We start from the raw sequence: 17,589 nt of genomic DNA, 5'->3' as shown, positions 1-17,589 counted from the left end.
TTTATTAAAAATGAAGCCCAAATCTGATGTAGCACTAAACCTGGTCCATTCCTTTTCTAATAGTGCTTTTATTGCATTTGAATTAGCATTGTAGTCAGTCACAAAGTTACTAGCCAAATGGCCATTGTCTTTGTTTAACCTTTCTTGTTCAATAACATCATTCTCCAGTGGGCCTTCACCTAAAATAGGTTTAAACCTTCCCTTTCTTCCTTCTCTAACTTCTTGTTCTACTTTTTTAATCAGGTCAGCTGGGTAACCTCTTTCACAAAACATTTCTAATAGTTTACTGCATTCTACCTCGAAATCTGTATCATCTAAAGTCATCCTGCTCCCTCTAACATATTGACCTTTTATTATATCTTTCTTTTAAAAGAACGGATGTGCACTATTGAATGCTAAATAAGAATTAGTAAATGTTTCTTTTCTATATACTTTCGAGTTAAACCTCCCTAGCTGTTTGGTGAAAGAGATATTCAAATATTCAAGTTTGCTTAAATCAGTTTTATATGTAAACTTTAAAAATTGAGTCGAGTCTGATAGATACTTAACAAATTTTAAAAATATTTCCTCAGTTTCTACCCATAAAAACACATATCGTCCAGGTATCTTTTATACAATCTCCAGCAGTTAGTGTACCTGGAGCTAAGGATGAATTTATCTTCCCAAAACGATAAAATAATGTTTGCATAAATGGAGGCACATCTGGCCCCCATTGCCACACCTTGGCTGTTGTTGGAAGAATTCACCCACATAATGAATGAAATTGTTTTTTAACACAATTTCCAAAAGCATTAAAATCAAATAAAACTCTTTGCTGCTAAATTTTTTGTACTTCACTAAGGCTTCTTCAAACATTTTCATACCTTCCGTGTGAGGAATTGAAGTAAATAAATCAACTATATCTATTGTTATAAGAAAATTATTTTCTTGGTGGCTTTCATTTCCTTCAAGAGAGTCTCTGAGTTACAGGCTTTGTCTTGCAAGCCTCCATATCTGATTTTTCACAAGGATAGAGTTATGTTGCATACTAATAATTCCTTTCTGCCCAGGGTTGCTTCTGAGACTAATTTAAACCAAGTTATCAACCTTCCTGTTTGCTTTCCAAATTTTCAAAACAAGGGAGAGTGCTTGCTTCATACGTTGGATGTACATAGAAAACTGCATTTTTATTTCAACAGAACCAAAACTTTCAGGAAATCTGACCAACTATCTGTGTCCTTTTTCAAGTCCAGATTGGGTAGACCTGTTTTTAAAATTACACTAGCTCATTGGATAACTAATTGCATCAAACTTGCATACTCGTCTAAGGGCATTCCCCTACCTTGCCATATTAAGGCTCATTCAACCAGATCTGTTTCTACCTATTCAGCCTTCTGGTTTAAACTTCCCATTGATGAAATCTGTGCAGCTGCTACTTGGGCAAGTCATCATACCTTTATTTCTTATTACACATTGGACATTATTTCTAGGAGTAGGGCTTCTTTTGGTTCTGCTGTGCTCTGGAATATCCTTCCTTGAGGGCCTCCCAAGTTCTTTCTGTCCCAGAGGTAGAAAAGCAAATTAAGTCAACAACATCAGATAAAGAAGTTATGTACACTATAATGTTCCATCTGTGTTGTTGCCTCTCATTTGCTCTTCAACCTCCCCTCCCTCCTTCCCCCTGCCTTCTGTAGGACCTAAAGGAAAATTTTGGACAGATGCTTCTGTCCTCCTTTGAGTACCTGAAGTATCTTCTCATGGCTCATTCCTGTATTTCTAGTAAATTCTTCCTGTTTGCTTGTTTCATGATTTATTGACATACAGGGTTGCAGCAAACTCGATCTGAGGGGTTTGGAGGAGAGGAGTGTTATGGGTAGAGGAGGAGCTCAGATGTTGGGGCCTACAGCTTTGGTATGTAGTTGACTCTGATCTGATGTCAGATCCAAAACCCACAGGTTAAAGAGCAAATGAGAGGCAACAACACAGATGAAACATTATGGTGAGTGCATAACTTCTTTTTATACAACTGATTATTTATGTTCAGCATGTAAGCTAACTAAAATGACTTAACTTATTTGCTGGACATAAGGAAACCTTTTTAAAAAGTTATTTTTCTTGGCTGGCCATGGGTCCCCTGGAGCTGTGAGCCCTGGACTACATTCCGAATTACCCTATTATAATCTGCCACTGGCTAGAGAAGATGAGTGGAAAGAGAATATAGATTTGGTAGAGAAAAGACTAGTGCTCGTCTGCAATTCCAGGAAAAATATTACTTAAGAAACATAGTGGTTCTATTTCAATGCATGGAATGCATGGGCTGGAGATTGACATAATGATTAAGGTATTTACCTTACAGGCAAAAGGTGCAGGGTTTGATTTCAAATGGGATAGTTGGCTAAGTTTAAAAGAGCCCACAAAAACAGTTAGCCCAGTACTAACCTATGAACCTATAAACTGTTCAAGTCCTTCCTTCTCTTAAACCTCATTCCTCCTCCTAAACAATATTCTACATGTTAAAAATAAATATTACACTCGAAGAAGTAAACGCCACAAACCAACAAAAAGTTAGTAAAATATAGCAGAGGTAAACGACTTCTTGGTGTGTGCGACCATGCATCAAGATAAACTATGAAATAAGTAAAACGATATTTCTTCTTCTTGTAAAAAACAAATTTAATAAAGTGCACTGGTAAGCGCTTTCACAACATCTTCTTCAGACCAAGAAATACACTTTTACAACGACATCTATATATACTAAAACAATTATGACGTAACTTAATTATTAACTGTTTGTTAACCTTTAACATCTTTCCACTGCATCTAAGAGCATACCTAAATAAAACATATAAACTATCAGTATTGTTATGGTACATTTCACTATATGTATTTTAAAAATATATTTAAAAATATACAAAATATAGTAAAGCACTTATAAGCAATATATTAAAACATACATATAGAAATAAAAACTAATAACTAATGTATGGTAGCCAATATTATTCATTCTTTTACAATGACAATATTTCCCAAGCAAACAAACATTAAATATAATGAATATCACCGAGCTTTCAGAATGGGTTTAAGGGATGCTCTTTCATTCAGGCCCTGACCTTTATCTGCTCTAAATTTCAAAATCCATGTCATTTCTCTTTTTTTTCAGTGCTGTTCGTAATATTTCCTTGTCTAATAATAGGATTAATAACATCTATAGCCACGAATTTAAATGTATGAAGATTATCAAACATCAGAACATGCTTAGCTAACGCATTGTTCTGATATTGTATCTTAATGGCATACAAATGTTCTCTAATTCTTGTTCGGAAAGATCTATTAGTTTTTCCTATATAGAATGAACTACATACATTACATTCAGCCAGATAAACTATGTTTTCTGTGTTACAATCAGCATCTATTCTAAATTTATAAATGTGTCCAGTGTCAGGATGGATAAAATGGCCTTTAGTATTGATGTACCCACAGTAATTGCAATGTCCACATGGATTAGTATTACAGGTACTACTAAAAGTATGTCTGTTGAAATTAAAACATAACAGTTTCTTAAGATTGGGTTTATTTTTAAAACTAAAAGATAGTTTATCTCCGACAATCTCCTTAAAATCAACACTACTAGTAAGTATCTTCCAATGATTATTAATGATATTATATATAGCTTTGTTGTCATTCGTATAAAACATTGGTATTCTGATGTTTCTATCTTCTACTCTATTGGTTCTATTAAATTCTACCCATTTTGAAAAGTATGGTGCAGCTCTATCTTGTCTTAGTTCATCTAAGTCTGAAAGGCCCCTATCCACTTCCATTATATTGTATCCTCGATTTAAAGTCTATCCTTAAAAGCATTTATAGCTTCATGATAACCTATATCCTTTGCATTCAATCGGGAGATACGCATGCCTTGTCCCTTAATAATATTTTTAAAAATATAATGGGGGTGCATACTTCGTCTATGTAGTAAATTATTTTTATGACATTGTTTCCTATACACTCCTGTGTTAATATATTTATCCATAACTCTTTCCATGTATACATCTAAATATTCGATGTATACATTTGAATAGTTATGAGTAAATTTTAAGAAATTAGTCATGCAGATCATGTCTAGAATGAACTTATCCAATTCTGCAATACTCCCATGCTAAAGAAGAAAAATGTCATCTACAAAACGACGGTAGAACAAGACGGGTCTTTTATAGATATCACATTTAAAAAGACAATTTTCTTCCCAATACGCCAATACCATGTTGGCGTAGCTATTGGCACAAGAAGTGCCCATAGCTACGCCATCACATTGAATGTAGAAGCACTGATCAAATACAAATATATTATTTTCTAATATCACTTCCAGAAAAAGAGTTAATAGATCTATATATTTCTGGTCATAATCACTATGTATAGTTAAGTATTCTCTAACTGAATCTATGCCGATGGTGTTAGGTATTACCGTGAAAAGTGACTGAACATCTGAAGTAACAATTAAAGTGCCTAAACTAATCTCTTGTATGTTGGTATAATCATACAGATCCAGCAAAAATTGTTTAGTGTCCCTAAGAACAAAACTGTTTTTACTAAGTATTGGGCTTAGGGCTTTCTCTACATATATCGAGAAAGGTTCAGTACACCAACCTTTCCCTGATACTATAGGTCTCATTGGTGGATTAAAACTATCTTTATGAATTTTCTGCAATCCCTGTATAGCAGGAATCATAGGAAATTCTACCAATAGGTAGTTACCCAAATCTGAAATAATATCAAAACCCTTAACTAAATCTGTAATCAAGTTAAAGATTTGATATTTAATTTCTTCAACTTTATTAATATTTATAAGCTTATAATATTTCACATCACTTAACAATTTAAGCATAGCTTCTTGATATTTTTCATGATCCATTATAACTATAGGACCACCTTTATCTGCTGGTCTGATTGCAATAGTTTGATCATTCCGTAATCTAGAAAGAGCTATCCTATCTTTAACTGTAAAGTTATTGTAACTCTTATAATGTCTACTGGTATTATTAGCACTATAATATTCATGTAGTTCATCCTCTACCAAGCTATAGAACACATCTGTTATTGGATGGTTATTTGGTATATAAGTACTTGGTTTCTTAAAATTAATTTTCTTCTCATTAGACAATGTACCAAATTCATACTGAAACAAGACATTTCTTAAAAACATTTTAATGTCTATTAGAACATCTGTTAAAGTATTGGTACCAGTAGGAATAAAATTTAGGCCTTTGTTCAAGTCATTAATTTCATCTACAGTTAATGTTCTCTGTGAAATATTTAGAATCAAGTTGTCACTGTCCGTTGCCACATTCTTTTGAGAGTCTGGTTGGACTGTCTCTCTGTTGAGTGCTTCCGCTTGGTCCTGCCTCGACTGGCAGAACGATCTCTCTTTGCCCCTTTCTCCATAGATATGGGAAGGGGAAATCGTGGAAAACCCGTAGAATTCCTGTTGTTACTAGGAATTTTGGGCCTAACTATTTGTTGGTCTGTAGTTGCTACATCACTATTATTGTCATTGTTAACTCGACCCCATTCATTTAGCATAGTCGAGGATGGAATAGCAGATACATGTAAATTCTCATTTGTTTCATCATTTGAAACACTCTTAATAAACAATGTTTCCTTTTGTTTATTATTGGTGTTACTAACAATTGAAACAGTATTTACTATGTTGTCAGTTACCTGGGCTGGTACAGAACTGACGTCCTGTATTGCACTTGCATTGCCCATTTGTTTATTGTTTCGTGAATAGTCGGTATTTACTCTCGCATAACTGTTATGTCCCATTTCTCTGTTATTCCTGGGCCAAGTGAAGACATGGCCTTCTCAGAAATCTCTAGTGTCTCTATCGGTTTTAGTATGCTTTTGTTGTAATAAGCGTCTCTCATATATCAATACACCATCTAAAACAGTACATAAAGCCCGGTCTACCATGCTACTGGGAAACCGATCATACAGAATTTGCTGCTGTTTCAGAATAGAATCTCTAAGTTTATCTTCTTCTGGTTTAAAAAAGTCAATGAGCAAATTAATGTTTGTAAGTTTCTGTGAGGCCATTTTTTGCTTGGGCTAAAGGGAAGTCTCTCTGTTGATCAGTGGCAGTGAAAAACATTGAGCAGCCTGCCTGCCCCTGTGGGAGTGGTTACTGACTTGAAACTGTAGTTGTATTGGCCATTTTGGGTCAGTTCCAAAACTCCTTCATCTTCCTCTCTTAAAACCCTCTTTTGCGCAGTTTTGCTCGTTTTTGTGTATAGCGCAACAGCGGGCAGCGCCGCCTAATTGGGTTTAAACTATTCCTGGCTCCACAAAGTCTGCTCTTCACTTTTTCCCTTAGAACTGCTCTATCTCTCAATTTAAACACCATATTCTCATTCTAAGGCCCTTCACTGGTCCAATTAAGTAATCCTACAAGTTAGCACTATTAAACCATAAGCACTACTTACTCTTATACTCTCTACGATTACCCTGTCCTCTATTGGTCCATCTTAAATTCAGCTTCCCTATTACTCTAGCATGTCCAAAGGTCAGTCAATGGTTTCCTCTCCAGTCCAGCTGGTGAATCTGGGAATTTTGAGGCAATGTTACAACTGTCTCATGTACACGGACAACCCTCTCCTCCTCCAAACAGGTTCAAATATATGTGAGAGATGCAACTATTTAGCCAAACTTGAGGCTGTAACCAGTCAGGAGGAGAAGGTAACCTCACACAACACAATTCCAGTATCACATAGTCCCACCACATCAGCGAACCAAACACATAAATACACAAAAACATACTCGGAGGCTCTAAATAAAAATCTACCTAAGCAACAGAGACCTCCAAAGCAGACATCCAAGCAAACGCTACCTCAAAACAAAACACACACAACACATAACCTACAAAGTCAGTGTGCCAAGCAGCCACAGCCCTTAAGGCTGAATAACACACCTGATACTCTTGTTATAGGTGACTCTATTGTCAGACACACTGGCGTCCTGCTCACCAGGCTGAATAAAGAGAAGGTCACGGTGAGCTGCCTGTCAGGTGCTAGGATCCGACACATAACGCAAGCACTCAGGTCACTCCAAAGCAAATACAAATATGACTCAGTCATTGTACATGCTGGTGTGAATGACCTGAGATGTACCTCCCTGGACTACATGAAAAGAGACATAGAGGAGCTCTCTGATCATGTAGCCCAGGCTGGTATGACCCTGACCTTGAGCAGCATCGTACCCTCACCTAGAATGATGCCACAGTACAAAGACAAAATGATCGATTTTAACAATTGGCTAAAATTTGGGTGTCATTCAAAGGGGATCCAGTGTCTGTCAGCCTGGGATGACATGCTCGACAAGCCACGCTTAAGCTTAGGACGGCTTGCACCTGTCACCACTGGGCTTTCGGATATTGGCAAAGGCTCTTGCCACCCCATAGTGCCTTTTTAGGCAAGGCTCAAAAGTCAAACCCACCCCATAGACAGCACAAGGAACAAGAAACTAAGGGTAATGCTGCTAAACGCCAGAAGTCTTAACCTCAAGATGCACGCACTCGAAGCTCTCCTCAGTATGGAGAACATCGATATCTGTGCAGTGACAGAAACCTGGTTCAAGGCTCAAGAGAGCACCCCAGCACTACCAGGCTATACCTCATATCATGCTTTTTGGCCCCAAACCCGGACCGAACCACAAAAGGAGGGGGAGTTTCCATATTTATCAAGGATATCCACACCTCCAGGTTAGTGGCATTGCACAAAGTATCGGAGACCATCGATGTGCAACTAACAGTGGGCAAGACTGCTTTTCAGTTTATAGCATCCTACAGACCACCCTCTCAAAGTCAGGAATCCCACTCGGCTTTCCTGAAAACATTGGAGAACATGAAGATCTCTCCGAACACCATTATATTGGGCGACTTCAACTACCCAAACATTGACTGGGAGCACTACTCAAGCCCCAGCACCTTAGCCCAAAGATTCCTGGAAATTATAAACTCAAATGCTATGGAACAACTAGTCACCACTCTCACAAGAGGGGACAACATACTAGACCTGATCATTACCAACATGGGGACTCTATGCTCCACACCAGAAGTATATCTCTCATTGGTAAGATCAGACCATAAATTAATTTCACTGGATGTCCACATCCCGACCCCACCCCAGCCCAGAAAACCACAGTGAAAAACTTCTCAAAAGCGAACTTCTCACTTCTCAAAACTGAAGTGGAATCCTTCAAGGCCCCAGGGCCAGTGGAAACTACGGCCCAAACTGCAGAATCCTATATAAAGGCATTCTACGGACATCTCCAGGAATGCATGGATCATGCTATCCCAAACAAAACCAAGACCCAATCATCCAAAGGCGGGCGTCCAGTCTGGTGGACCCCTGCCATAAATAAACTGTACAACAGAAGGAGGAAGCTACTACATGATAGAGCAAAATCCCTAATAGGGAAGGCATCTCTGATCAGTACTAGCAAAAATTACGTTCCCTCATAAAATCCTCCAAGGCCAGCTTCGAGAGAAAAATTGCACAGGACACCAAAGACAATCATAAGGCTTTTTTCAGTTATGTTAGAAACCTGGGATGCAACTCCCAGGCTTGTTCTGAGTTGATTCTAAACGACAAAAAATACACTGAATCCACAGACATCGCCAATATCCTGGCAGACAGGTTCTATGCAAACTTCTCCCCCTCCCCAAAAGAGCAAGTATCTATCCCGGCAGAGGGCTGCCTCCCAAACATCTCAGATGCTCAGGTGAAGGCTGCCCTCTCCAAAGCAAAAAACACTGCTTCCATGGGACCAGATGGCGTCCCAGGTTGCCCTACATGAACTACAAGAGGAACTAATCCCTCAAATAAAACAGCTATACAATCTCAGCTTCACTACAGGATATGTGCCCACAGAATGGCGTACAGCAACAGTGGTCCCACTCCACAAAGGTGGAGCCTCTATGGACCCTGGAAACTATCGCCCCATAAGCCTGACTAGCTTAGTCTGCAAGGCTATGGAGAGGATCATCATGGAGCTCATAAACAAAGACAATGGGGACCTACAGACACTAGATCCTACCCAGTTCGGCTTTGTCAAGGGCAGATCCTGCCTTTTGAACCTGGTTGACTTCTTTGAAACAGTCACCAAAGCCATAGATGAAGGGAAGGTAGTCCACACAGCCTATCTGGACCTTGCAAAGGCATTTGACATAATACCCCACTCGGGCATCATAGATAAGCTATCCAGCTTAAATATAAACCCCTATGTCATAAGATGGGTCGCAAACTGGCTCAAAGACAGAACCCACAGAGTGAGAGTTGCTGGAGCCATGTCAGACTTGAAACCGGTCACAAGTGGCGTCCCACAGGGTTCTGTCCTGGGACCACTCTTGTTCGGTATATACTTTTCCGAGGTACAGGCAAATGTGGGAGGACTATGGCTCACCAAGTTCAGACGACTGCAAACTGGGCCATAATCAACTCTCCAGCTGACACAAACATCCTTCAAAAGGTCTCACAGAGACAGATAACTGGTGCCAGCGCCATGGTTTAAAGCTAAATGCCAAAAAATGTATAGTCATACCCTTTGGCAAAAACAATGTGCCCACAAATTACCACATAGGCGGAAACCCATTAAGTACAGAGAAAGTTATTAGGGACCTGGGGACCCAAGTTGATAGCAATCCCTCCTTTGAAAACCACATTGCCAAAGTGGTTAGAAAGACCTTCTACATAGCCCACCTCATCACGAAGGGTTTCACATCTAGATCAAGAGAGGTAATCGTGCCCTTTATTCATCCCTCATCAGGCCCATCATAGAATACAATGCCCCTTTTGGGATGTACCTTACCTGACACCTGCAGCAATTAGAAAGACCCCAAAAGTATCTCACCAAGAGGATCAAGGGTCTCAAACAGATGCCATATGCTGCTCGGTTAAAAAAACTCCAGCTCTACTCAGTTGCATACCGCCTACTTCGAGACGATCTATGCCTGACATACAAAGCTATGTCAAATCCAGAATTAATGGACATGCTCCACCTCAGTAAATCTAAATCCCTTAGAGCCACACGCTTGAGGGACTTGAACCTCAGCACAGAAATAAATAGAACTTGCTGGAGGGACAGGTTCATAACCCAGAGGCTCCCTTCGCTCTGGAATAGAATTCCAGTTCATGTGAGGCAGAGCACCTCACTGAATCTCTTCAAGAAGAATCTCGATAAGTGGATGGGGGATCGTAGGTTTGTCCCAGGGATTACTCCCGTGTCACTATTAGACAGAGGGACAGTAAACTAAACCTTAAAAAGGGCACAGTATACTCAAATCAAGGGGTGGCGTAAGCCATACAGAATCGGGCTAGGCTTATAATTGCCCCAGGGCAGATAGCCTAGTATAAACCTATGAACCTATTATAGCTCACCTCTAAATTTAATTGTTGCTAACTTGCCAGAAGTTCCGGATACAAATCCCCATATGTGGGCATTTTCAAAATCCTTAACCCTCTCGGTATTATTTTTCTGTTTATACATACTTCGAAGTGTTGACGCTGCAATTGTAACAACTTAAACTTCATGGAATCACTCTCCAATTTCTCTACGGCCAAACGTAGTTCTTCTAAGTCAATTGTATCATCCGGTTCCACTGTATCATTGTAGTTTGCTTCATACAAGAACAGCGGATTATCTTCATTACGGATACATGCCATAAATCTCTGTAGTGGGCCTTCGCCTCTCCCTTGTGATCATATTTGTTGACTGTCCATTCCAGCAGACCCGATTGGTCCGTTTATCTCCGCGGTTACTTCAATTCTTCTAATCAGCTCTGGAGGGCTATAATCCAGTTCTAAATTAGTAAATGTACTGGAACCATCAGCCATGTCTCCCACGAGTGTATGAAAGATTAATAACACAATAAAAATAAATATTACACTCGAAGAAGTAAACGCCACACACCAACAAAAAGTTAGTAAAATATAGCAGAGGTAAATGACTTCTTGGTGTGTGCGACCATGCATCAAGATAAACTATGAAATAAGTAAAACGATATTTCTTCTTCTTGTAAAAAACAAATTTAATAAAGTGCACTGGTAAGCACTTTCACAACAGCTTCTTCAGACCAAGAAATACACTTTTACAAAGTCACCTATATATACTAAAACAATTATGACTTAACTTCATTATTAACTGTTTGTTAACCTTTAACATCTTTCCGCTGCATCTAAGAGCATACCTAAATAAAACATATAAACTATCAGTATTGCTATGGTACATTTCACTATATGTATTTTAAAAATATATTTAAAAATATATAAAATATAGTAAAGCACTTATAAGCAATATATTAAAACATACATATAGAAATAAAAACAAATAACTAATGTATGCTAGCCAATATTATTCATTCTTTTACAATGACAATATTTCCCAAGCAAACAAACATTAAATGTAATGAATATCACCGAGCTTTCAGAATTGTTACTTTAGATGTTCAGTCACTTTTCACGGTAATACCTAACACCATCGGCATAGATTCAGTTAGAGAATACTTAACTATACATAGTGATTATGACCAGAAATATATAGATCTATTAACTCTTTTTCTGGAAGTGATATTAGAAAATAATATATTTGTATTTGAACAGTGCTTCTACATTCAATGTGATGGCGTAGCTATGGGCACTTCTTGTGCCAATAGCTACGCCAACATGGTATTGGCATATTGGGAAGAAAATTGTCTTTTTAAATGTGATATCTATAAAAAACGTCTTGTTCTACCGTCGTTTTGTAGACGACGTTTTTCTTCTTTAGCATGGGAGTATTGCAGAATTGGATAAGTTCATTCTAGACATGAACTGCATGACTAATTTCTTAAAATTTACTCATAACTATTCAAATGTATACATCGAATATTTAGATGTATACATGGAAAGAGTTATGGATAAATATATTAACACAGGAGTGTATAGGAAACAATGTCATAAAAATAATTTACTACATTGACGAAGTATGCACCCCCATTATATTTTTAAAAATATTATTAAGGGACAAGGCATGCGTATCTCTCGATTGAATGCAAAGGATATAGGTTATCATTTAGCTATAAATGCTTTTAAGGATAGACTTTGAATTGAGGATACAATATAATGGAAGTGGATAGGGGCCTTTCAGACTTAGATGAACTAAGACAAGATAGAGCTGCACCATACTTTGCAACACGGGTAGAATTTAATAGAACCAATAGAGTAGAAGATAGAAACATCAGAATACCAATGTTTTATACGAATGACAACAAAGCTATATATAATATCATTAATAATCATTGGAAGGTACTTACTAGTAGTGTTGATTTTAAGGAGATTGTCGGAGATAAACCATCTTTTAGATTTAAAAATAGACCCAATCTTAAGAAACTGTTATGTTTTAATTTCAACAGACATACTTTTAGTAGTACCTGTAATACTAATCCATGTGGACATTGTAATTACTGTGGGTACATCAATACTAAAGGCCATTTTATCCATCCTGACACTGGACACATTTATAAATTTAGAATAGATGCTGATTGTAACACAGCAAACATAGTTTATCTGGCTGAATGTGATGTATGTGGTTCATTCTATATAGGGAAAAACTAATAGATCTTTCCGAACAAGAATTAGAGAACATTTGTATGCCATTAAGATAAAATATCAGAACAGTGCGTTAGCTAAGCATGTTCTGATGTTTGATAATCATCATACATTTAAATTCATGGCTATAGTTGTTATTAATCCTATTATTAGACAAGGAAATATTAGGAACAGCACTGAAAAAAAGAGAAATGACATGGATTTTGAAATTTAAAGCAGATAGAGGTCATGGCCTGAATGAAAGAGCATCCCATATACCCATTCTGAAAGCTCAGTGATATTCATTATATTTAATGTTTGTTTGCTTGGGAAATATTGTCATTGTAAAAGAATGAATAATATTGGCTAGCATACATTAGTTATTTGTCTTTATTTCTATATGTATGTTTTAATATATTGCTTATAAGTGCTTTACTATATTTTATATATTTTTAAATATATTTTTAAAATACATATAGTGAAATGTACCATAGCAATACTGATAGTTTATATGTTTTATTTAGGTATGCTCTTAGATGCAGCGGAAAGATGTTAAAGGTTAACAAACAGTTAATAATTAAGTTACGTCATAATTGTTTTAGTATATATAGGTGTCTTTGTAAAAGTGTATTTCTTGGTCTGAAGAAGCTGTTGTGAAAGTGCTTACCAGTGCACTTTATTAAATTTGTTTTTTACAAGAAGAAAAAATATTGTTTTACTTATTTCATAGTTTATCTTGATGCATGGTGGCACACACCAAGAAGTTGTTTACCTCTGTAATATTCTACATGTATTGTACTCACAAATTCCATTTACTTCTATGTAATTTACTTTTTCCTTTTTGTAAGGATCCCATCTTCTGTTTTTTATCTTTTATACAATATTCTATACTTAAATTACAGTTGGTTTACATTTTCATTTCAATTTTACAGTAATTGGTTTTTTTTTTGGTATACTAGCATTAAACTTAGTAAGGCCTTACTTTGTGGAGGCAATTCAAAGCCTATATCCCAGCTCAAAAACATAATTTCCTTAATTACAATGATTTGCTCCCCCAACATTTCTGACAAAACACTTTGTAGGGAATTTTTAAAATTTGACAACTTGTTACATTCCCTGAGCACTTGTTCCCAATTACCTCTGTCTTTTCCATCACATATCCAGCATTTGCTGTCTACCTAAAGAAATATCCTCTGAAGTCTGCTCTGGGTATAAAGTCCTTTTGCAAATACTTCCATACAAAAGTCATAAACCTTCTTGACTTGGTTGCATGCTGGAGGGCCATACAAATGTCTTTCCATTATTATACTTATTATAAAGTTGTTTTTCCAGTTTTTCTTCCCAATCTTTTCTAACCTCCTGTGATTGATTCTTATGTTTATCATTTAGTCTTTTATACGCCTTACTAATTTTCCCATTTTAACAGTTGGTTCTGTTGTAGACTCAACTAAAAACTCTACTATAGCTGGTCATCCACGTAGCACTCTTATATCCCTTACCTTTTGCCTATATTCTGTTATCAGTCTCTGGTATGGAAGGCAGTCTCTATGCAGTCCAAACTTCAGCTTGATATAAAAGACAGATGACTTATTCTGCAGGACTTTTTAATATACGGTACTTTTATCTCTTTCATTACATACAAATAAACTTCATCAGAAAATAACAAGTAAAGAATCACATCCCCTTTAAATAGTGAATCACATGTATCAAACCATCCAGTGTAGCAAGTGATTGAAACTGATTTTAAGAACAGGTGCCATTGATACGTTCTCATTAAAGCCAAGTAAAACATTGCTGGTCAACAGAATTTGCCAACGCAGTTCTTTATATCACAGGTTCATAGGTAAGTACTGGGCTAGCTACCCTTGAGGACCATTTTAAGCCTAGCCAATTTTCCTTTTTTGTGCTCAAATTAACCTATCTCATGTGGTTAGACTGGCCGTACTCATTCCATGGTCAGTAATTATATATTACTCCTAATGAGAATAATTTTGATCATGCCATAGATAATTTGGGGAGACATATGCATGGCCTCTGTGCATTAGTAGTAGTAGGGGCAGTTCTAGGGTAAATTTTCTGTTTCTCATCCATGATCTAAGTTGCAATTGAATATTGACATGGATGAACTTTGTATCTGATGTTGTCTTTTTCATCCCTTCCTCAACTGATGAGTCTCAGATCCGACCTCGGATCTGACTTCAGGCACTTCTGTAGACTTTGCCTCCAGAGCCCTTCCCTTTACCCATAATCCTCCTGTTTAGCCTGGATTACCTCAGATCTCATTTGCCCCTTCAGCATTTGGATGTGGTCTACTATAGCTCAGGTGTTGATATTCAGATATGTGGGTTTTTTGGTTTTGACCATGCTCCGATGGGCTGGGCTATTCTCCTATTTTTCTACCTCCCCTGTTTTCTCTATATATAAGTTACTTCATACATTGTTCTTATTCCTTGGCAGGCCTGTAGCCTTGCTTGATTCTTGCCAAGTCTTTCCCTTCTTGCTAACTGTTGTGGGTACATCTCTTGTACTATTCTTGGTATACTCTTCCCTTTTATACCATTGCTGGTATTTTACTAACCTTTTTCCCTCACTTTTTGCTGTTTTTCTGTTCTTGGCTGTGAGATTTACTCATTATGGCTGACAAGCCTGCTAGTTTTAAAATTGCTGTTCATGAGGGCATTAGATCCCCAATCCGATGCCCAATAGGAATGTGTCTATTGCCTTGGATTAGCACATCTCGATGTGGAGTGTGAGATCTGTGCAGAATTTAATCAGACATTTGTTGAGCACCATAACAAGTAAGTTTTGAAAGGGTTGTTCCCTTCTACTATTACTTCTTCAACTGGAGCTTCCGCTCCTTCTAAAAAATCTTCCAAGAAGACCAAGGAGGATTCATCTGTTAAAGGCAAGGAGTCTGGGAAGCAATCCCTTGATTATTCTCCTTCCCCTGTTATGGGTTTGGCTCCACCCATAATAATTTCCAAAGTAACAGATCCATCTGGCTCCTGGGATCTGACAAAAGCCAAATTTAAGTCTCCGGTCCACTGCTCCTCAGGTTACACCCTGAAGCCTATCCCTTCTAGGATCCAGTCTCCCTTTTTACAATAGATCCTTCGAAGGGTTTCCAGGGTTTCCAGGCCACCTTCAACGTCTTCATTCCTCAGGTCACCTAGATATGGACAGGACCATGAGAAAGTTTCTCAGGACCCAGATACAGTTTGGAGTCTTACCAGTTCCATCTCCCATTGGGACCTCTGAGCCTTTCACCAGCTGAAACCCAACTGTTGACTCCTACTCCAGTCTACCCTGTGTATACAAAGCCATCAGACCCAAGACAACCGAGTCTGTCTGTGTTGGATACAAAGGCATGGTATTAATCAACTCCATCTACAGTTCTGATCCATTTGGGGCTGACGCTGTCTGAGCTGGAGGGATCTCAACACCATAACATCAGTGCCAGATCTAGGGGTTGTGTTCGACTCTGATGTTCTTGGAGCTGTCTCCTTTTCCTGGGACCTCAGTGCTGGACAACTCGGCTCTGACCTCTGCATTGAAGTAAGATCGTGGTGATGCTTTGAGATATCCTGTGCAGGTGCCTTTGGCTTCTGCCAGGCTGGCCCTTGCATCTCCCTTGGCTTCTGCCTTTGAGGTAGTGGAGACAGTGTTTTCCACCTCTGTGGACAAGATATACTTGTACCCCCCACGAGGTCCACCCCCTCCACAACTCTCTCCCCTGGTCCTAAGTCTCTTCATCCTGTCCCATCAGGGCAGCCAGCCCATTCAAGCCTGGAAGCACTCCTTATCCAGGACTCTGCTCACACTTCCAAGTGTTCTCTGGAGCATCCCACCAGGGAGCCTCCTCAGTAGCATATGTGCAAAAGGTGGGATTTAGATTCCCCACAAGAATACTTGACAGAAGACACTGACTTCAGTGAACGGGAGGAGTCCCCAGATCATTCCTTGAGGATGTCTTCTTTGGTGAACTACTCAGAACTTTTGACACAGAAAGGTGGCTAGTCTTCTGACCCAACTGGAGGAGTCAGTGTTTCTTAAGGCTTTTGGAGCAAGCTCAGCTACATCCAATGTAATCCCACGTGGGATGGTGATGGTGAACTTCATCTCCCACTTGGCTGGGAAGGCTCTAGATGTTGTGGAGCCTATCCTCAGCAGGCCAGATGAGTACTTCACTGTGCCAAAGGATCAGATCCATTTGAGCAAAGGTCCTCAGTGTAGCAGCAGCTAGCAAGAAAGAACTTGCTGAACAGAGTTCTTCAGTTCATCCCCCAAACAGAGAGTCCAGGGCTTTGGACAGGTTTGGGAACCTTTTATGCATCAGGTCACTGAACTACTATGCACTCATTAAGAGATTTCAGAGGGACTTGATCAAGGAGTATTCCAATGCTCTGTCAGGGTCCATCTCTGCAGAGGACAAGAAGATTGTTTCTTTACAACTGGCTACCCTACAGTCCCTGTCAAATACCTCTATAAGACTGATTTCTCACACCTTGGAGGGAGCTTCAAGAGCTTTGGGTCCAAGAACTGCAGTGAGACGGCATGCCTGGATGCACCTTTGTGATTCTGTGGAGCCTTTCAAGTTATCAATCATCAATGCCCCCCTTTAATGATCCTCCTTATTCAATCCTGAAAATGAAATAAACCCTATTTAGGAGAGAACAGAATGGTAAGACATTATCTGTCACAGGGATATGTTTCTCTACCCCTCTGAGAACTTTTTCATGAAATGAGAGAAGGGTAAGAAGATGTGATTCCATAAGTTACAAGGGTCTTCCCAAGACTCCTGTGGAAACAGGTCCCCCCATGGCAAGGGGGACCTCTACTGGTAGACATTGCCCATGTGGCAGAGGAGGCTTGCAACACCAGGGGTCCAGAAGTCCTTCTCCCAGAAGCCCTTCCAGCACTCCTGAAAGGTTGCCCCACTGCTGCACTCTGAAAGCTGTTGGGGGTATTTTTCCCTACACCTGGAAGCCTGGATAGC

General features: G+C 38.7%; 1 protein-coding gene across 2 annotated transcripts in view; it reads left to right on the top strand.

Moving 5' to 3' along the window:
• The window catches only part of WDR97 (WD repeat domain 97), a 2,414,280-nt gene that overhangs the window by 1,842,481 nt on the left and 554,210 nt on the right, over positions 1-17,589 (top strand). The gene's annotated exons all lie outside the window — the stretch shown is intronic.

Source organism: Protopterus annectens, chromosome 3.part1 (assembly GCF_019279795.1).
Source record: "Protopterus annectens isolate FY-2018-M chromosome 3.part1, PAN1.0, whole genome shotgun sequence".
In the NCBI taxonomy this organism is placed as follows: domain Eukaryota; kingdom Metazoa; phylum Chordata; order Ceratodontiformes; family Protopteridae; genus Protopterus; species Protopterus annectens.
The sequence above is the reverse complement of the archived record's forward strand: the minus strand, read 5'-3'. Positions and strand labels throughout refer to the sequence as shown.